A 23,287-nucleotide genomic window follows, 5' to 3' on the forward strand; every position below is an offset into this window, starting at 1 on the left:
CATTTGTACTACAGTGAATATTCATAATAGCTCCTGTCTCAGTATTTGCATACAGTCCACCTGCCTTCATGTTTCTATACTTAATATCTCACAGAGCAAGGAAAAGTGGCATCTATAATTTTTTTTTTTTTGAGATGGAGTTTTTGCTCTTGTTGCCCAGGCTGGAGTGCAGTGGCGTGATCTCAGCTCACCACAACCTCCACCTCCTGGGTTCAAGTGATTTTCCTGCCTCAGCCACCGGAGTAGCTGGGATTACAGGTGTGTGCCACCATGCCTGGCTAATTTTGTATTTTTAGTAGAAACGGGTTTCTCCATGTTGATCAGACTGGTCTTGAACTCCTGACCTCAGGTGATCCACCCGCCTCGGCCTCCCAAAGGGCTAAGATTACAGGCGTGAGCCACCATGCCAGGCATGATAAGATTATTTGACTTCTTAATGTAAAATAAGATTCAATCACCATCAGAAAATTACTCTAGATATTAGCTTGAAAAAACATCATGTGTCCAATGACCTACTATATGTCTAAGAGCATGCTATTGAGAATAGAAACACATTGTTTATGAAAAGATACTCAGCTAGTCAATGAGATGAGGTGGTAAATGTGTCAACAGTGACAGGCTCTGCAAACAAAAAAACAAAATCCAATAAGTGGGGAAGAGATTCCAACAGTTTACTGTAGGAAACATGTGATTCCTTTTAATTTCAACCTTCCTCATTTAACAACAATGTCAAAGTAATGATTTACGTGTACAAAAGACAACATCATGGTGAATAATAAAATTAGTACCAGGAAGCACAATTCAGGAACTCCAACTACATTTGTTCCAGGACCATTCCCTACGGCAGTGTGTTCTTCCCCACTTATGTTACTAAAGTGCAAATATCACCAAACAGACAAAGAATCTTAAAAGATAGATTGTCAAAATCAAAGAGAAGAATGCAAAATACATGCCCCAGAAAATGATATAAACTGTTTTTTTTCTTATGTTATACATGACAGTGAAGATATTCCATTCAAATTTTCTTTTTCCTTTAGCACCAGCACATTGAAAACATACAAATTTTCTGCTGGAGAAAATCAAAAGCTAAGTTAAACATCCATGCACTGAACTCTGAACTCTTTGATCCATATGACACTGAAGACTCTAGAGGTGATTCCAAAGTTAATACTCTCATTGGTATATTTTTCTCAAAGAATTCCTCAAGTTTTTGGTGAAGGCTGAACTTAGTTACCATGTCCTTAGCATATGTTATTTTGAAAAGCAGCTGTTCTACAGCTTTGCAAAGCAAAAACCACAAGACTAATATGAAATCTAAAGCAAACACAGGCATGGTCAAATGGTCAGTTTTATGTCAGTTACAGCAGGCTGGACAAACCTCCAGGGCATCAACCCTACAGTGCCCAATTCCAAAGCAAATGTCAGTGAGAACTATATCTCCCTTGTCCGCCATAGGCTTTCGCTTAAATTATGTAAATACTGAGGAAGATTCATGAAGTCAAAGTTTTTTTGTTTGTATTTGAAAAACCAAGGAGTTCAGTTATTTCATATAATATGATGGACATTGAGTCAAGAATTGGGCTTATCAATTACTGACATCTAAAAATCACTAATTTTGTTAAATAGGTAGTTTATGTGACTTAAAACATATTAACTATTATTTCTTCTTCCTGTGTATTCCATGGTTATCTTTGCTAATGAGGTACTATAACATTTTGACAAAAGCATTAAATATGTCACAATCTAAAGAAGATCAAAGTCAAAATTATAGTAATTGTTACTTTTCCTACAAGTATCATTGGAAGTTGAAAAACTAGCATTATAAATGAACCAATCACTGAAAATCTTCTCAAAGTTAATAGAAAAATAACTTCTATTTTATTTTTGGGATCTAAAGAACTAGAAAATGGCAACTTCTAAAACATATAATAAAAATTCTTATTTTACCATTCTTGTATTTTCAAGTGTAAAGCTGTTTACAAACTTTGCAGGCTGATGCCATACTGAGATAATTAACGTGTTGCCTCATGGTGGCAAACCATTAGAATGTTCTGCATTATAGGGATAAGGGATTTTAAGATGAGAAAATTTCACAACATTTTTTATCTAATCGAAAATTGACTGCAATTAATATTTCCTCTAAGGCAAGAGAGAGATTCCACTGAGACATGTACCTTCTTCCACTCAAAGGTAATTATCAAGCTCCAGAAATGATTGGTTTAATAAAATTTCTAGTGATCATATAGAAAGTATGTGTAATATAAATCAGAAGACTGAACATTCCTATAAATACTGCCAGCACTTAAATACTTGTCATGGAATGTATCCATGCTTGCTTTCAGATTTATCTACAACATATGTCTCAGTTAAGAATTTTACAAATACATCCAGCTATAGGCTATTGCTTTTCTTTTAAAAAAATCTACTAATTTTGGAAAATAATATGTGTAAGCATAACCATAGATTATTAAATGATATGGCACATATTAATATGTATAATTATAGATAGATTTATATATAAATGTTTATATGCAAATACAACACATTTCTTATAACTTTCTGTATCGAGGTTTTCATTAATATAATTTGATTTCTGAAATTCTTTTCTATTTAGAATCACTGGAAAGAGCCTTTGACCTACTGGGAGAGATACTAAAATAGATTCCTATATGGAGAGAAAATAGAAGGGAATATTTTCTATTCATACGAATCCTGAAAATGTTCCAGGTCACTGACCCACACTGATAGGGTGTACATTAAACTCCACCTATCGTTTCATGATACATTTAATTTCTGGATACTAAATCTTAAAATGCTCCAGTTGTAACCTAATACATTGTTTTTTCATCTTTCAAGGGGAAAGAAGATACCATGCAATTCAAGCTCTTTGCACACAAAAATGAAAACACTGGACACTGTAGATTGCTTACTATCTTTGTCAAATTTAAATGCCAGTGTGAAATTAAATATAATGTTAAGTATTTGCTGCTTGCCTTTCTTTAGAAGAAAGAGAAAATAACACGTTTTATTTTTGTGGGCTCAGTAAATAACTAGATAAAAAGTTTAGGTTATTGACAACACAAAGATTATTTTAACTTAAACTAAGTTTTTTTTTTTAAAATCAACTTTTGCTCATTAACCACCCTACACGTGTACTCTGTGGGTATTATACAGAAGTGTTTCAGTCCAAGGTCTGTAAGGAAGACTTAATTGAGAAGAGCTATGTGTTTTTATTTATAAACTTAGGAATTGTGATATGGGGAAATGAGTAGTTCAATCTTTTTAGAACTTTAATGGGCACATATTAAGAGATTAGTAACACCTCTTTAACTCACCCAACTTCTCAACCCTGCTCTAAGGGAATCACATGAGCACTTGACCTCAGTAAGATTTTAAGAAGAAAAACAAACTTCATAAAACTTAATCACATTAGTTGAAAGCTGGAAGGATGTTTTAATGCTTCTCCTAAGCCACCAAGTTCCATTACCTGAATCCCATCAACATAATCCTTTCTAAGGAAGAAAAGAATGAATCAAATGGAAAAGATTTGTAATTGAATTATCTTCAGTCTCAGCGCCAATTAGAAACATTTTTTATTGGCACACCTAGATATAACCTTGACTGTTTCTAATTAGTCCATCAACTCAGATAATAAGAAATGCAGGAACATTTTTACAGTGTTATAAATTGAAAAGAGTTCATATTGTGTATAACATGTGTACTACCCATATATGAATAGATGGAGAGGGAGGAAAGAAAGAAGTGTATTTATAATAGGGTAAAGTGTTATCCCATAAAATATTTCCATTACTGAGTAAAGAAGGTCATTCCTTTGCATAGAAAGAATTATAATTCTATTGCTGTCTATGCCATATTCATTTTAGCTATTACCATGTTTTAGCCAGTTGTGCTGTTTGAGAAAAAATGAATGTGGTATATAGTTTGTCTTAAAGTAGACCTATCAATATAATAAAGATTTTTGGCATCGTCTTCCATAAAATAGTTGATAGTAAAATTGGATCTTGGGAGTGATGGGAGATGTGCACTTCAAACTGATTTCTGAGTAGTTAGAACATTTTTAGGTGTCAAGGTTCATTTCAGAAGTGTAACTGAATGCAAAAAGAAGCATACTTAATTTTCTATTCTGATATTCTGAAACAGAAACACAACATCCCTGTGACTTCCTTTCTTAGAAGGCTTGATAAATAAACACCCTGGGTTCTCCTGAAAAGAGAGAACTTTCAGGAGTTCTCTGTTATAGAGGTAGACAAAAAAATGATCATTTGCTGCACAGAATATTGTTTGTGGGTTCTTATTTTTATTTAATACTCTTTACACATGATGTGTATTTCTCAGCTCTGGGTTTTAAGAAATAATTTTACTTCTCAAAGAGGCAAAACTTTTTGGACAGAAGTTTTCCATGTGTACCTAAAAAAATGCAATGATTTTGGTAAAAATATATTCAATCTATTTTAATAATTATTAGTGAAAAAGATTTTTTTTTATTTTAAACTAAGATGACTATAAGCAATTTCTTTAACCAATCTGATTATTTGGTGGGCTTTTATTTCCAAGCATAAGGTTCAGTTCAATTATCTTTGTGCTTCTTCTTCCAGGTGTATAATTGTAAACAGTTTTAAAGCAAACTGCATGTATCTAATTAGGGCACTTTCATTCCATCCTATCAACGGTACTTATTGAAGATCTACTAGAGACTAGACACTTACTATAGATGAGTGTAGATTAAAAATAAATAGATAAATAAGACCTGCTCACTGCAGTCAAGCAGTTTTTGCTCTAGACATATTTACTTGAATAACTTAATGTGAGAAAAACTTTAGTGTCTAAATCATAATAGTATTCACAGAAGTTAATAAAATGAAAGTCAAGTTTGAAACAGTATTTAACTTTTTTCAATCTTTATAAATAAATTTTAATCTATTTCTTTAAAAAATTCTTTATTTCTTACATGCTGTTTTTCGTTATTAGACTCTAAAGTTTGTCACTCACTCATGTATTTGAAATAAAAGCAAATCTTTACAATAAAAATAAAACATTTCCGTACTTAAGAAAATGCCCATTTGCCAAATTGGAGATAGAATAGATCGTCAGTTAAATGTGAAAAACGAATTTTATATTTATCAAAATACATGCTGTATTACCAACTTAATGGTAAGATAAAAGAATTACTTTAAAGTGTTTTTGCATACATTTTTATTCTATATAACTTTCAAGGTCATCAAAAGAGTTATAGAGCTGTAAAGTTATTCCAGACATAAGAATTTTACCATTATCACTTTTCACTTTATGTAAATTGAATGAATTACATTATCATAGCTAGAATACTTAATAATTAGCCCTATGATTCAGTACCTATTTTTAATAGCACATTTTCTTCTAGATTGTTAGTAACTGTATTGATGTTTGGTAGGGGGCTACCATTTTTACTAGTTACCTGCATATATTGTACAGCACTGTCTTTAGCAATTTCTTGTTATGCTTGCATATACTAGCTGGTTAAGGGTGGGAATAGTAGCAGGGAATTCTCAATTGCTCTTATGAATTTGCAATTGAGAGATTGCAATTCTAGGTTCTGGCTCTTTTGCTACTAGAAACGCATAATCATTTAAAAATATATGTACTCTTATTGGGTCATGCTCTTTGTAGGAACATGTAGGTCACATACCATCTCCTGATATCATTCCCTTGTACACAATACCATATATATATATATATATATATATATAATTATGAAATATGACTTCATTCTTTGCCCCTGGGGAGAATAAAAAGTTATACAGCTATATAAGACTGAAATACCCCTTTCCAATCTAGGACCAAGAGAGTGGTTCTTTGGGAATGGAAAAAAGGAAGAGACTGTGAGGAATTAAATTTAGGTTTAATATTGCTCTAAGTTTATTAATTTAGAAGGAAGGGTAAGTTTTCAGTTGTTTGTCTGAAATGGCAACAAATGTAAATAAAATTTTAAGATATAATTTTATCCCCTAAGTTTATCATAACATTATGTTTTTATCTGTACTTACATTATGATAATTACCTCAAAAAACTTAAGAAACTGAAGGGAAAAATATGTCTAATATAGCTAATAAAAATAGTTTTGCTTGGATGCTAAGAATTAAACAGGTGGTATTTTGGCATACATTTGTTAGTGAGAAAGAAATGGCTAAAATACTAATTGTCATTTCTTCCCAAAACATAAAATTCTCTTTTAAATAATTTTTTCATTCACAATTATTTCTTCCAAACATTCTTATTGTACAAGTGTAAAATGTCATGTACCTTTTGAACATCTCTGAACATTAACAGAAGACATAAAGATATTCAAAAAGGGTAGTTGTTACACGTACTTTGAAGCCAGTAATCACATATTTGTGTTTGTTACTGATGTCTTAATGTCCCAAAGTTGCTCTAAGTAGTTACAAGAACACAGAATAAAAATCATGAGCTTGGGGAAACATATTTTCTAACCAGTAGAACATCAATATGCCACAAATATTTTCTCTACTGACAAACTGTAATGAGGTAAAAATGCCTTCCTGCAGTAAAATCTTACCTTGAGGTTAGATGCCATCTATCTGTAGCTAAGGCATCCAAAACAAAATAAAACAAAACAAAAAAATGTGTAATTCTTACCAATACAAAAAACAAAACTCAGACTATTGTAGGAGTCTGCCATTTTTCATAATAATTTTATGTTTAATCATAATTTTACCATTTGTAATCTTTTCAATTTTTCTGCTTTTTCTATTAGAGATGAGTTTTAACATTACTGGTGTCCAAAACAAGTAAAAGAAACAGGTAAAATATAGTAGAGGAGATGAAAAATATAGCAATGATCTCACATTTGTGTAGTTCTCTAGAATTTACAAAGTGCTTTTGGATAGAACAACAACCTCAAATTGAAGTCCAGATTAGAATATTAAATTGATCAATTCTTTATTATTATTACTAACATTGTTTTACAAACTGTGAGGATATTCATTACACAGTACAGAGATCTGGTACTCATTTTGAGGAATTAAATGTAATGACTAAACACAGTATAAACAGTATAACCTATTTCACATTTCATAGAAAAGCTATTTGCTTTGGGTAAGTAAATAAATTCTTTCCACTCAGAAACAACTGTTGCAAATATGTAAATTTTAGATAATCAAACACTGTCCCTTGAAATAGTCTATTTATTGTAACTCTAAAAATCATTCTGGGGATACTTAGCTTAATCTCAGGGTACATTATACATTTCACACATTTAACATTTTATTTTCTAAAAAAGGCAATTGAAATTGAGTACCTCTTTATTTTGGTGGAGGGTATTATAATCATTTTTCTCTAACTTTTAGATGTCAGGGAATAGTACTTGGATTTTACATAGATATGTTTTATTTCTTCAGAATGCAAGCTCTGATTTCAGATTTAGTCAGAAAAGAGATACACATAAATCTATATGACCAGAAGAGATAAGTAGATCGTAAAAAGTCCACGCACATCATAACCCTGCACATCTAACACACAGATAAGGACAGTTACAGATTATTATGGCATGGATAACTTGATAATCTATGGTGAATCTATGATAAATTTCAAACTATAACAAATACAATGACTCATATTTTTTAAGGAAACAAACCATGAAGGCATAAATTTACCCTGAGATTTGTGTCACTAAGAAACTGAATAGTTCAAAGTCAAACATTGTATGACATGCTTTAGATTGCTCTTATGAAAGGCACTATAGAAATGTCACCCTATTATAACCTACTGTATTTAAGAATTAACTGCAGCAGAATAGCCACAGGAGATGAATATATACTGATATGATCATCCCCTCCTATTACTCACCAGTAGTTAATACAAAGCACGCTTTAGAAAAGAATCTATAAGACAAAGAAATAAACACACTGTTAAAAAAGTACTGCATTTAATATCAGGATTTTTAAATTAATTCTAACAAACCCTTATATTGTAGTATTTTATCTTTAATAATAGGAGCCTTTTATTTAAATGATGCAATCAGTATGCCACAAGCGGGTTCTTTCTTTAGTGGGAGGAGTTAGCAGCTCCAACATTCAATTGACCTGTTTCCAAATAATCTACAGGAAAAAAATGAAGATTAAGTCCTCTAACAAGAGCAGTTTTCACAGCCTTGCATACAAAGAGAAGGATTCGGTAAAAAGATGAGAGGGCAAGCCGCATTGTGCTGGCCCACTTAAATCTTATTTCCAATTCACTAAATGTGTTATTTGACTTGGCAAGTGAACTAGTATGTGTATTAGATCAGCAGGGAGCCTAATCAAGGAGATGCCAAGTTTACTGCAGCCCCTCTGAGCTGCATTAGCCTCAACTAGTGACCTTAAGCAAAGTGGGTGGTTGAACCCAAAAGAGAATAGCATTAACTTTTGCTTGAAGTTCAGCCTGAAGTCTCCTTTTGTGCCTTATTCCAAAAAAAAAAAAAAAAAAATGCAAAAAGCATTTAACAGAAGTGAATATAACAGAATTGAATCTAGTCTGCTCAGCACCATCTTCACACGCAAGGCTTCATAGAAGCTTGCCTCCATTAATGCTGACACATGCAAAAGAAATGAAAAGCATTAACTCAGCTGAGGCACTTGATTTTGCAGCTGCAGAACAATTCACTTTGTAACTCAGTAACTAAGATGGGGTTTTTCCGCCCAGATAAATTGCTAATTTGCTAATTGATACAAAAAGTATTTTCAAATATTAAATAAACTGCAAATAAAGCAAAAAGAAAAAGAACACTAAGTTACAAGGACACCTGAAAAATATATAGCTTAGTATTAACAGATATACATATTTTTAAAGACCTATTTTACCTTGTACACAGCATTGAGCATCCATTCCCAGTTGTATATAATAGCTTGGATGTGTAAGTGAACTCTTCAACGATATATTTGTACCAAGTAAAATGCAAACCTGTGTAGTTAAAAAATGTTGTTATATAATAAATTCAAGCAATAGATTTATCTTTAGAAACATCTTTGTTCTCAATTTAGTTTCCCTATTTTAAACTTTCCGTCTTGTCTATATACTCAAAGACTTCTAATAATGCCAGTTTTACACATTGTTTAGAAATACTTTGGAATCTATCTTTAATTCCAGGATGTTCGACTCAGAAATACTCATACAGCAAAAATTGGTTGGATATGAAGATTACAAAGTTATTGAAGCTCAAAGACCTTCTGTAATGCCTTTGGTTGTAAAAGTTTTCTCTTTCCTAAGGCAAGGTTCTTTTCTTTTCTTTTTTTATTCATCCTTCATTTTCCAGTGTTTGTTCGGCTTCCCTCCTCAGATCTGAAACGAAGCCAAGCAAAGCACCATCACCTTCTGGAAAGTGCAGAAACTGCAATCAAGATCAACAAAGAAAAGCACCCTTCCCACAGATTCATCTCTTTGGCGTTTAAGTGTTTGGGCGAGTCTACAAAACTCAGATTCCTCATTTAACTAGATGTTCCGGGTCATGGAGATATTCTACTAAGGCAATTTTCAAAAGACCATAAAACCACCACATCAATTTATGCTTGCAAGTAGTATAATTACCTTTGTATCATATATTTTTAGAAAAAGTGGCTTAAAACAATTTGAATAGTGCTTTAGAAATAAGACCCTTAAATAATTGACGCTGGTATTGCCTTTCTTAACTCTGGGATTTCAAAACATTTTCCAAACATTAATTGCAATGGGACCCCTGTGAGGCTGATATTATCATACCTATTTTCCAAGACGATAAGCAGGGAGCGCAGGGCCCGTTTCTTGTCTTGCCCCATGCCCTTCAGAGCTTGTCCAAGCTCAGAGCTCCCTTAAAAACCATTGGATCAGCTCCATGGGAGCACAGAGGAAAATGAGAAATGGGCTCTTGGAGATTTAAGGGATTCTGTAAGGTCGTGTGTGAGTGAGCTGTAGCTAAAAGTCAAAGCTGGAAATCTAAGATTCCGTATTCAGTGCTTGGATATATTTCCTCATTAAGATAATTCATGTAGAATATCAGGCTTGCAGGAATATGCTGGTGAGAAGTGGACTCTGTTGCTGTTTGTTTTTGAGTAACTTATTTAATAACAAAAATGCCTCCCTTTGATTTGAATAAAAATAAATGGCTGGATTTTCACAGGCAGCATGCATAGAAGACCAGCAAGGGCCAACAGTGAATTTCGACACTGACTTTTAAAAATTGTGAAAGAGATGCTAACAGCCTAATTTGCAGTGGAGACTAGATTCTGTGGCTGTATCAGGTGGTGGTATAAAGAAGAGCCATATACAGAAGGTGAAATGAGGGGTTAAAAGTCACGCTAAACATGCTGCAAGGACCTGTGGGCATCCCAACCTTTTTTTCTTTAATTGGGAGGAGAAGAGCTTTTTACTAAAGAGTAAGTTCCACAATCTAGGCCGGTAGCCCAACTGGGAAATACTCTTGATTTGAACAGTTTGCAGCAGTTCTTTTCTGAACTCTTTATATAGATCCTCTTTCAATATGGGGACACATATTTTAAGGTAAAAGGGGTATTTTACTAATTTTTTTAATGAAGCTTTCACTGCAAGCAATATTTGGAGTTAGTAATCACCGGCTGGTTTCTTTCCCTCCTGCACTGCAGGAATGAGGCCACTTTCACAGCTGGTTGTCAGCACATCTCTTATTACTAACACCAATTATTGATTTTTAAAAGGCCTACGCTATTAGTACCCTGCTACATCTCTTCACGTACAATATGTGTTTTAAAAATTCCTTTTGTAAAAATATAAAATCTGAGTCCAACCTTTCTATCATCACTGTGCTTGTTCTTTACATTTTATCTTATACCTTCACAGGAAAGCAAACCAGGAATCTTTTTTTTTTTTTTTTTAACTTTTGGGCTAATTTAGAAATAGAAATACTTTGCCCATATGATCTCTCTGGCAGGTATCACATTATAAAAAAGCAAATGGTGCGTAGTGAGGGAGGATGAAAGAACATAATTAGAGGGTTTAGGATCTTCTATCCCCTTTTCTCTGCCTTTATTTCGTGCTATCCCAATCTATGTTTAAGCCAATCATAAAAACCCACCTGGCGTCATCCCCACTAGGATGGCTGCTTTTGCATAGGACTGCACCCCAAATTGGACTTTTCTCTTCCTTTGAAAGTTCTCAATGAAGGTGAATTTTAGGATTTCTTTCAAAAGATACTATTCACACGTCAGTCATTCTAGTTGTTGATATATTGTCCAAATGATAGGCGGCTCTGAGAATATTTATCTTTAGCAATATTTATAGATGTATTAGTTTTGTAGAGCTGGTGTAACAAAGCTCTATGAAAACGCTACAAAGCTCACCAAAAACTGGGTGGCTTAAACAGCAGAAATTAACGTTCTCATAGTTCTAGAGGCTAGACATGCACCATCAAAGTGTCAGCAAGGTTGGTTTCTGCTGAGGGATGTGAGGGAGAATCTGTTTATGCCCATTTCCTAATTTCTGGTAGTTTTCTGGAAATTTTGGCATTTTTTGGATTATAGATGCATTTTCTGGTATCTTCCTTCATGCTCACATAGGATTCTCCCTGTGTGTGTGTCTATGTCTGTGTCTAAATTTCCCCTTTTTATAAAGACTCAGTCGTATTGATTAGGGACCACCCAAATGATTTCATCTGCTAGGATACTATATCCAATTAAGGTCACATTTACTGAGAGAAAGCACTTCAACAACTTTTTGGGCACCATAATTTAAACCATAACAATGGTTTGTTAAATGACGTATATATGATACTATATATATATATAAATCATTATTATCATTGATTATGTATATAATCAAATACTATTTTATTATTTACAAAATACATGGTGATCATAAGAGAATATTTTACAAATTACAAATGGGAAAAGTACATGGCATTACTAAAACGTCAGTGCCAATGCCTCAGCAGAGAAAAATTAGTGCATTAATTGGTTACCCTCTGATGGATAGTTTTTAGGTAATAGAGACAGGTATTGGTAAGCGAAATGGAATTTTAATTTCATGAGGATGCTAGAAAATTGCAAGTTGGAAGATCAATTTTATTTACTCCATCATTAACATGTGCTAAGTGAATATCTAAAGCAAGCTTGTCCAACCTGCGGCCTGTGGGCTGCATGCGGCCCAGCATGGCTTTGAATGTGACCCAACACAAATTTGTAAACTTTCTTAAAAGATTATGAGGGTTTATTTGCGATTATTTTTCTTTTTGCTCATCGGCTATTGTTAGTGTATTTTATGTGTGACCCAAGACAATTCTTCTTCCAATGTGACCCAGGGAAGCCAAAAGATTGGACACCCCTGACCTAAAGTGTAATCCATACTCTGATAGATGGTTTTCAGTAACACAAATTCAACATAAAACTGAACATACATTTTCATGAGCAACTACTAGGTTCCAGGTACATGACTGCTATAGAGCATTAGAGTTCTAATACTAAGTAAAGCAGAGTGATTTTTAAAATCTAAATACAGTTTAGCCAGGAAGAGTGAAGTATAAATCAATCATCGAAATTTAGAGGGCACTGTAAAGAAAACCCATATACATGGAAGAAAGAAAAGGCAGGGTCAACTTCTTAGTTGTGAGGAAGGATCTTGAAAAAAAGATTACTCTGTTTTTGCATTGCCATAAAGAAATACTTGAGGCTGGGTAATTTATAAGAAAAAAGGGTTAATTGGCTCACAGTTCTTCAGGCTGTACAGGAAGCATAGTGGCATCTGCTTCTGGGGAGACCACAGGAAGCTTCTAGTCATGGCAGAAGGCGAAGGGGGAACAGGCACATGGTGAAAGCAGGAGCAAGCGAGAGCCAGCAGCGAAGTGCTGCACACTTTTACACAACCAGATCTCCTGTAACTCACTCACTATCATGAGAACAGCAGCAAGGGGATGGTGCTAAACCATTCATGAGACTCCAACCCATGATCCAGTCACCTCTCACCAGGCCCAACCTCCAACATTGAGGATTACAATTAGACAATTCAATATGAGATTGGGGCAGGGACACACATCCAAACTATATCAGATAATGATAATGTGACTTAAAAAAAAAAGATCTGTATAGTCTCACCTAACAGTAGCCTGCCTGGGGCAGGAAGACAAATGGAGTTCATGTCTCTAAATATTTACAATTATAAATTAAGGTAACAAAATTGCTACCCAGAACATATTCAAATGTCCTACCCTGTCAACTATAGCTTTGGAGCAACAAATATAAAAATAAGTGCATGAATCAATGTTTATATGACTGGAGAAAGAAAAATATTAAACATGATGGAATTTGATTATTTCCCATATTTAGATCTTCTGTTTATGAGTAAGGACATTTAAAGTAGTAATAAAGGAAACATACATAGTTTATAAATATATGTAAACATTTTATAAAATTTATTTTTCCTACCTTCATTTCAATACAATTCAATAATTTTACTCATATTTTCAGATTTACACAGATTATGAAAAAATTTTAACCTGAGATTTTTAGTTTTTTAGTTCTAAAGTATATTTTTAATTAAATTTAGCTGTTTTCATAACATTTAATCCACATTACCATCATATGTGCCAAAAAGTAAGGCCAAATTTGATATGTGATTTGCTTTTCAATAAATAAATTTAATCATCTGGATAACTGAACAAGAGAATGCTAAATATACACTTAAGAAGATAGATAATATTGCAGTTCTTTATTTTTCTGCTTATTACCTGACTTCAAAATGATGATTTCCATAAAATTTCTTGGTAATTCTAAAAGATAGTAGAAACAAATCAAAATGAGAAACAAATGAATAAATAAAATGCAATATTTTATTTGACTTCTGAAAATATATGCAGTCTTAAAGCTATAAACCTTTTAACACCAGACCTCCAAAACATCTGGATATGAGGTATTAAATAACATATGGATATCTGATTTTTTTTTCACATTTCTCCTAGTTTTGGTATAGTGCAGATGCAAATTGCAAAGAATCAACAAAGTCTTCCTGATCTCTATATATTTTTTCTTAATAGTTTTCAAGGAAAATGCAGCCAGGCTTGGTGGTCTGATCATTTGAAATCTCTAAAGGAGCTTAAATATAAGTAAACATCAATGCGAAATCATAAAAACAAAACTGATTGTTATTTCCAACTGCAGTGATTCAATGTTGATGCCCACCCAAGGCAATCCCTTGGTTCCGTCTTCTGACACTGTATTAGAATGTCAACTTGTGGATTCACCTTAGCTGTTAATAAGAAATTTTGTCTTTATCATGAAGATTGGATCTTGGGTCCTCGTGTCAACATTAAAATAGTAATAAAGTGATGAAATACAAAATACCTAGGAATATTATAGGATCTGAATCTTCTAACTGGGTACATAGATACTTGAGCACATTAAATGAATTAGTGTTAATCATAAGTGTATTATGTAACTCAAGTAGATTGTGTGGCCCTGAAATTCCTGAGGGTTGCCTGTTGTTTCACATGCTGCCAGAACTTGAATGCCGCTGCCACCCTCCCCTCACCCCACTCCCTGGGGGCCTAAGCAGAGATTATTAGACTCTAACTTCCAGAAAAAGGGCTAAGTCTTAAACATATCTAAGATTATTACTATAGAAATGTTATTGCTTAATTTTAATGAGTATGTTGACCACTTAAGTTGACAGTCCTTGTCACAATTTATCAAAGACAAATTAGCATAGTTAGAGTCACCAAAAGGAAACTATTAAAACCTAAGTGTTTTCACTTCTTCTGATCTGGCACTTTTCCTATAGAACTATATATCACTTTAGTGCTTCTTAATTAAAAGTGATGTCTTCCTCCAACTTAGATCTGTACTGCAAGCATTCCCTGTCCCATGTTGCTTTTGATTTACAAAGTACAATATAAAACTGGATTATATTATCTTCAAATAAAATCAACACCAGTGATGTTGCTTTGAGTGGTTTATAACAGTGATTTCACTAGATGCAGTGAAAATGCACAATACCTGGGAATTAGAAATTTGCTCTTTTCAAATATTGAAAACACTTCCCTTTCTTCTAAATTAACATTATATTTTATTAACCTATAAAATCTCATACTATATGTGTACTTGACTTCTAATATGCTAAATTTAGGGTATCTCCTCTTACTAGGTATTTATTATCTATTAAATATCTAGAGCAGTTATTTAAAAATGCCTATTTTGTAAATTTAGAGGCTATAGATAGATCAAATTGTAATTATGTAACATTTAATTTTTAGATGAAAATTGTATTGAGATAATTGTATATTCACATGCAGTTGAAAGAAATAATAAAGAGATACTGTGTATACTTTACCTAGTTTCTGCTAAAGGTAAACTATAGTATAACATTAGCCTAGGATATTGACTTTGATATCAATTTAATCCAGCTTTCTTCAGTTTTATTTTTACTCATTTGTGTGCATGTATATTTAGTTCTATATACTTTTATCCATATATTGTTATTAATATTTAATTTTAACATGTAAATATTTTCTTAAATTTTAAGTATCTATTAACTGTTGCTTATGAATTATATGACATATAATCAATCCTTAAAAATATAAAATAACTACTAAAATAGGTTTCTTTTAGTATTCTAATCGATAAAAACATTAATTTTAGACTTGGCTAAATATTACTATCAAGTGGTTTGTAAAGGTTGACTAATAGTTCCCCAAATGAATAGTTTAAAAACACTATTGACATTCTTTTTTCCTTTTGAATTCACACCACAGTTTTTAACTAGAGGTTCAAAAGAGGTTAAGAAATATGAATCCATTTTCAGTATTTGGGGCATCAGCTCATTAAGAGTAATAGAGCAGGCTTCCAGTTTGAAAAAGGCACTGACTCAAATGTGTAATGATTTCACTTTCAAATTTCTTTTATCTCAGCTGCTTCTACTTCAACAAATACAAGTGCTTCAGATATAATAAGAAGACTAATGAGGATTGCAGATGATTACAACAATATTATAATACTTCCCAAGGCATAATGACATTTTTTTCCCAAATTAAGGAAAAAAGGTTTTTTCTTGTTAGTCTTTATTGCCTGAATATGACCTCAGTTAAAACCGGGAACCCAACTTTAGAACAAATCTATGAATAAGTATTTTTTTAGTAAGACTTCTTAGCTTATAATGGAAGTTTTATTAACTTTAGCAAGGACTGTGTATGTGATACAGGATTACATCCTTAAAATAAAATGTGCCAAAACGGGTCATTTGACATCACTGCCTCATTGCTGTTCAGAGTTGGCATTTTGCTGATCACCTCACCATGTACTCTTGGGTACTTTCTCTATAAAGTGGTTACAAGTCCAGCCTTCTGATGTTATAGTTGGATGCACTATCTAAAAGGGCCATTTTCTACTAAGTACCTTACTTGCTTCAGAGCCAGAGTGCAGCTCTTTCATCAGTCACAGTTTTGAAACAGCAGGGGTACAATGTATCAGTTTGTTCACCGTAGACATTGTGCTGTTTACAGAGAAATTGTGACAAATCAGGAAAGAATTTATAACCAACGCTATACAACATAACTTAAACAACAAAAAATAAAGTGCATAATCTGACTCACAAAATGAGACATCTGCAAACCACTACAGCAAATTGTGTAATGAACAGCGTCTCCAGGGTCTTCATGTAATTCAAAGCTGTTTTTGGCTCCCTTTCATTCTGAGTTTGAAGACAGATTATTTTACAAGGTACATCAGCCTTTAGGGAACAGCAATTTCCTCGTTCCCTCAGCCTTGCCTCCCCACAACACAAATGTAACTTTTTAAACTGTTTATCTTTGATCAAAAATATATTACTTAGCATACTAAGTAAACAGCCGAACATTTTGTCATAGAAATTATTGCTTCCTGTAGCTGTTTTTAGTGGCTTTTTTTCCCCCACATTTTCTGGGCAATTGGTAATAAGGCTGATAACCCTGCCATTTGTTGCTGTAATGATCTCAGCAAAACATTTTGAAATACGATCTGCTCTTTAGTGTAATGGATAAACTACTATGCTGCCAGGAATTATACCCAACTTCCTCACTCAATAGTCATGGGAACTTAAGCAACAACCACAACCCACACACATAATGCAGGAAACGATACGGAACACATATATTACGTTTCTGTGGTGATGTGGTTACCAAGAATGGGCACTAGCGTTGCTGAAGCACCAGAAATATTAAATCAAGATGATGCAAAATATGGAAATGCTGATATACTATACTCAATTGTAAATTATCTTGCTTTTTGAAACAGTTTGCTAGCCACCTATTAAATGATGAATTTTCTCTAAAATAATACATTTAAATATGAAAAAGAAAGCATTTTAAATAGAATGCCATTCAATTTTGCTTTTTGCTGTTATACAAAATCATTTTCAGTCCTATATATATTCACAATACTTCTAATATTCTTGAATACAGCTTCATTATCTTTATCTTAATTTGAATTTGAAAATATTATAATAAAACAATCAGCATGCTTCTATTATTATTTAGAAATTCTTTTTAATATCAATATTAGAGAAGTTATATATTTGTACATATTGCCTGTATTTTTCTGTTTCCAACATTTACTTTGGATGATTTATTATTTGTATATATATATTTTTTAACTATAATTTTGGAACTACACTGCATCTTTACGTTTAGAATAGACCTTAAAAGTTAGGGGTTATCAGTTCTACTTGTTTCTTCTGTGTCTGACATATAGCCAGAGCACATAAAACAAGTCTTTACCTGTTTTCTAATACTTACTGATTGCGCTGTGGGTAGTTTGAATTTAGAGACAAATATTTACTTCATTTTTATCAAAAATATATCTATCATACTACTTCTTATGTTTAAATGATTGCTTTTATTTTGTTTCTTAATATAGAAGTACCAATAATTCTATGAATGGTGAAAGAAAAATAACAGTTTTGTTGTTTCTCTTCTAATATCTGTCTTAATCACTAATCTGATAATTTAAAAATATATATGTATATATTTATATATACATATATATATATAGAGAGAGAGAGAGACAGAGAGAGAGAGAGAAATTTCATGCTCCATACTATGTTTCCCAAATCCTATACCTCTTAAAAAGATTATGGAACCTGGAACCTGGAGAGAAAAAAAAATGAAACCAAACAATATCTCAGAAATGTAGAGACTCGGGATCTGTGAAGTCGCTTCTGATGTGGAGATGCTTTTTGAAGTTTTAAAATGACAGCGTTGAAACATCTCTCTGCCTTCCCTTTGCGCTCTCTTATATCTGCTTAAGTGTCTTTGTCAGAAGTATTCTTCTGGTAACTATGTCTCAATCCAAGAATTCTCTAGAGAATTCTTAAAAGTATTTGTTAACAAATAAGAAAGTTTATTACTGAGGGCAGACCTCATTTTAAAAATATGTTATTCTATTACTAAATGTGCAAAATTGGATATATATATATATATATATATATGCACACAACTGCTTAGCAATCATGTTACGTGTTCCTCAAAATTGCATTTATCTTTATGGCATAAGACTATCTACAATAATTCTCAAGGTCTGTTTTCTGATGAAGAGAAGGTGGAGATGTAAAATGATACTATTTTTTCTTCCTAAAATTGTCATAGAAACATGTTAAGTCCTTAGCTTTCTGGTCCCCACTGAGGCCCAGAACACATGAGTAGATGATGTAGCAAAATCAAAGATCACTTGATTTTTAAAAGATAAGTTTCACATCTTATATTTTACAATCCAAAAGGAAAGTAAGTTCGGAACAATAATAAAGCTAATATTTATGTGTTTAAATTAATAATCTTGTTTGATTTGAGCATATGTTGTATTTTAGGAAGCAATAGTTGAACTACAGAATTTCAATATTATAAAGAATTATAGAAATTATAATGTATGACAAAAGAAAAAATTCTATATTGCCTCTATTAGATTCAAATTAGTATGATAAGAAAAATATACAACCAAAGGTATAATTTTGTCATCACTTCAAATTGTCAAGCACAATTTAAGAAATGTAAAGATTACGTCTGTACAAAGAAAATCTGGCAATGCTTTTCCAATTTTCCTAACTACTAGGATGTAGGCAGAACATACTGATGAAAAACACTTACCTAATAAAATTCTGATATAAGATATAAGAAATAATCCTGCTTAGCAGAAGTGCAATTTAATCATTCAATTTTATTACATTCTTTTTATTTTCAAATTAAAGTAGAATGCTTAAAAACAAGTAGCTTTGAAATATTGTGAATGATTAAAAAAATGAATAGTTTAAGTGAGATAAATTCCAAAGGAAAATCAGTGTAAATTCATGCAAACAGTACTTGAGAGACATTGTTCTGAAGGATAGCTTTTTGTACAGGTCCATTTTAAAAATCTCAATTATTCAAGGAATGCATTGATTTTAACATCAATTTTTCTTCACAGGCTTTGTTATGAAAATAGGTATATATAATGAAGTGGGCTGCAAGGAAATTACATTTTGCAAATACTCTCCACTTATATCAAAGATAAGGGCCATTCAAGAGTCTCATATATTAGACTAGCTTTGTCCCAATGGAAACATAAAGGAAATTGTGACAAAATATACATTTTTCTTGATCAGTTAAGACTGTACTCTAGTAACTAGCATTTTTTCCCAGAATAAAACTTTTTGCGCCCCTTTAACTCTTCCACAATGCACTTCCTATTTTTCTGTGTCAGTAGCTGCACATCAAGGTGCACACGAAGGCAAGTGGGATTTCCACGTGCTCTTGTCTGGCTCTATTCAATCAATCGCTATGAGATTCAGTTTTATTTTGAGGAATACCTGGAAGAACATACGTAAAAGACCCTAATAGTACCTGATCCAAAACTGGTTTTTAAAAGATAACTATTTTGTTTTACTTCTTGACATGTATTCAGAGATCTTGGTATGGTTTGATTCAGTCTGTTATCTTTGTGTATTCCTCCCTGTCAAATTCCTTAATCACACAAAACCTATGTTCTTGGAATGAACAGTTCGGTGTCTTTATACGATTTTTGTCTTTCTTAAATCTGGCTCTCTCATGATGAATACTAATATCTACCACAGAGTACATACCTCTGTATGCCAAGTGCTTTGTATATGTGGATGTTATGATCCCTCTCTTCTATTATAATGAAGTGAAGGCTCAGAATGTTTATTCCAAAAGCCTCAAACCACCCTGCTATAAAGTTTCAGAGTCAAAATTCAAACCTAATCTGTCAGATATCAAAGCAGATTCTCCTCTGAATATGACACACTGACCCCTTTGACATATTTGTCCCGTTATCTCAAATTGTGTGACATGTAAAAAGTTGAACAATTCTAAAAAAAATTAAAATGCCCTCATATTGATGCCCACTGCTTTCTTGTATAGGCTGCTTAGAAGTGTTTCTTGAAATTCAAATGTATTTTCTTTTGCGTTGATGATCTTCCATTTTGTAGAAACTATTAAGGGTTAACTGAGTCATTCTAAAATAATAAGTTCCCCCATACCACAACACAAAACGAAACAAAAATGAACAACTCAGCTTCTTTAAATATTAACTTTGTTCTATAATGTTAAATATTATTTTTAATATAGGGGATTTTGTAAGGGTGTTAAAATGTAAGTAAAGAGATAACATTCTTATTTTTTGCATTGTATATAACTTTCAAAGTGACTGGGTGAATAAAATAATTTTAGAAGTGAAATTTGTATTAATCATAGAACTTCTAGGAATGGCTGGCAATGGGGAAAAAATGATTTTCAGTCTAATTTCCCTAGGATACAACTTAACTTCCTTCAGGGATAGCTAAGCCAAGTGATCATGGATACAAACTGGCTGTGGTTGGGCAGGCAGCCACTTAATGTATCCCTTAGCTGATAATAAAGTGTATGGTCTGCAGCTGTTTTTAAAAAAGACAGAAAGAATAAAGAGGGAATGGAAGAAAGGAGTAACAAAAGCACCACTAGAAGATACTATGAGGGTGATAAAAACAGGGATACAATCTAATTTGCCTCAACATTGGATGTCAAAACATTTAAATAAAACAATTATACTTGTATAATACATCTTTATTATAAATAAATTCTTTAAAAGTTGTCCAACATAGAGCAGATACTATTAAGAAAACTTTAATTATCTGCTGTAGTATATGCTGCTCAATAATATAAATCTGTCTATTTTCTTCACTGATGTGTGTAAAGTATCTGTATCAGGCCTGGATCTTAGTAGATATTCAATAAATATTTTGTGCTTGTCTTAATTATTTCATAATATTCTAATATTGTATTCTGATGTGAATAAAGAAATTCAGGAGAAACTTAAGTTTTACTTTTGAATATTTAAGCATTTTATGTGGAATTCTAATTTCTTTTGAATAAATGTTTAATATTATGGATATTAAAGCTACTCTACCATATGGGATCTTGTGCCATTTTAGAGTGAGGACCCTGTAGTCAGACTGCCCACATTAGCATCCTGGCATTACCTTATAGTAACTTTGTGACCAAGAGAAAATGGCAGTTTACTTGGGACTTGGTTTCTTGTCTACACAAGATAGGTGTTATTCAGGTATCTATCTCATAAAGTTGAAAAACTACATATTCAAGAGGCGTTTAGGTTCTGGAATTGCATTCTATTTGATACATAAAATAGATACTCATTCACTGATGTATAAATGTGGTACCCATATATAGACAGTCCTACAAAAAACTTACTGAATTAAAGGATCTGAAGGATTTTTAAAGGGTCGGCCATCTTAAGAACATTCTCAATATCTTTGTTTTGGGGATTGAAATGTACATATTGGTACCTCTTTCAGGATATTCAGCTAATAAAAGTACACATTAAGCCATTGCCAGTTCAAACAATACTTCACATGCATTTGAAAGAATACCTAGACAAGAAGCAGAATTGGAAGAGAATAATAAAAGCTAAAGTTTATTGAGCACTTTGTAATGCTCTAAGCTGTCAAATGTCAGGTTAAGTTTTAATGTGATTTCAATGGGTCATAAAAAGGACATTGCTGGGGAAGAGAAAAGTCTCCAGAGAAGTAGGTCCAAGTATAAAACCACAGACAAGTTTTTTTTTTTTTAATACTTTAAGTTCTAGGGTACATGTGCACAACGTGCAGGTTTGTTACATATGTATACATGTGCCATGTTGGTGTGCTGCACCCATTAACTTGTCATTTACATTAGGTATATCTCCTAATGCTATCCCTCCCCCCTCCCCCAACCCTATGACAGGCCCCGGTTTGTGATGTTCCCCACTCTGCGTCCAAGTGTTCTCATTGTTCACTTCCCACCGATGAGTGAGAACATGCGGTGTTTGGTTTTCTGTCCTTGCGATAGTTTGCTCAGAATGAGGTTTCCAGCTTCATCCATGTCCCTACAACACAGGTATTAAAGCGATTATACCATATGAGATGTTGAGCTGGTTTAGAATGAAGAGCCTGGGAGTCAGACTGCCTGTAGTATTAATAGAATCTTGGCATCACCACATACTGATTTCATGAACTTGGAAAAAATTACTTTATGTTTGTGACTTAGTTTCCTCTCTGCACAATATGTTTTCATATGTGAGAATTAGGTATACTGTAAATTGATTAGAAGAGTTTGCTGATAGAACTTCAATAAATGTTAGCCACTAGTGCAGTCAAGAAGGCCCCATTCTCACAAAGGCCTGATGCTTAGGGTCACTATTTAGAAATTCTTAATAATTTTATCTTTTGTTTTTTGTAAGGGTAGTCAAATGGACAATGGAAAAAGTGCTGAGAGACTTGGAGTCCCTGAAGCCTCCCCAGCTCCCCAGAACAGATTCTCAGACATCCAACCAGCATTCCAAAGCTGTCCTCCACCCACTGCAAGGCCTAGGCACAGAGATGAGGCAGGATGGTGTTGGCCACATGCACTCTGTGGCATCTAGGTGGGGCCTGGAGGCAGCCAACCCTATTCCCCAGGATGGCAAGTTCATTGGGCACACTGATCCAGGAGCTGAGTGCATCTCAAATGTGGAGGTTGCAATCCTTCAGGGATCTCACCTGCTGCAGATTCTGCTAGCAGGCCCATGGGAAGGGGGTATTGACTTTCCCTCCCTTGCCAGCAACACAGTGTGTCTATCCAGCAACTAATGCCACTAACAGTATGGACCCCTGAGAGGCTGTAATCTGCACTCGCCCCCTAAGTATCCCATTCCATGGGAGCATGACAAACAGCACAGAGAAGTTGAGAAAAAATAAATTCTGAAAGAAAAGAAGTTTTGTGCCTTAGTACCTTTAATGGTACTCTTTCCTGCTCTTTGAACTATAC

The 23,287-nt window shown here is 33.2% G+C and overlaps 2 long non-coding RNA genes across 2 annotated transcripts in view; one reads left to right on the top strand and one right to left on the bottom strand.

Annotated features, from left to right (window-relative positions):
- LOC117980239 (uncharacterized) overlaps positions 1-8,918 on the bottom strand; it is a 32,869-nt gene extending 23,951 nt beyond the window's left edge. Inside the window, exons 1-2 of the long non-coding RNA XR_004671464.2 lie at positions 8,856-8,918; positions 7,864-7,898 (exon numbers count right to left, since the gene is read on the bottom strand). This is a non-coding gene — a long non-coding RNA (uncharacterized LOC117980239). The remainder of the gene's footprint in view (positions 1-7,863; positions 7,899-8,855) is intronic.
- Positions 1-23,287, top strand: part of LOC134730424 (uncharacterized) — a 365,450-nt gene that overhangs the window by 120,132 nt on the left and 222,031 nt on the right. The window lies entirely within an intron of this gene.

Source organism: Pan paniscus, chromosome 4 (assembly GCF_029289425.2).
Source record: "Pan paniscus chromosome 4, NHGRI_mPanPan1-v2.0_pri, whole genome shotgun sequence".
Taxonomy (NCBI): domain Eukaryota; kingdom Metazoa; phylum Chordata; class Mammalia; order Primates; family Hominidae; genus Pan; species Pan paniscus.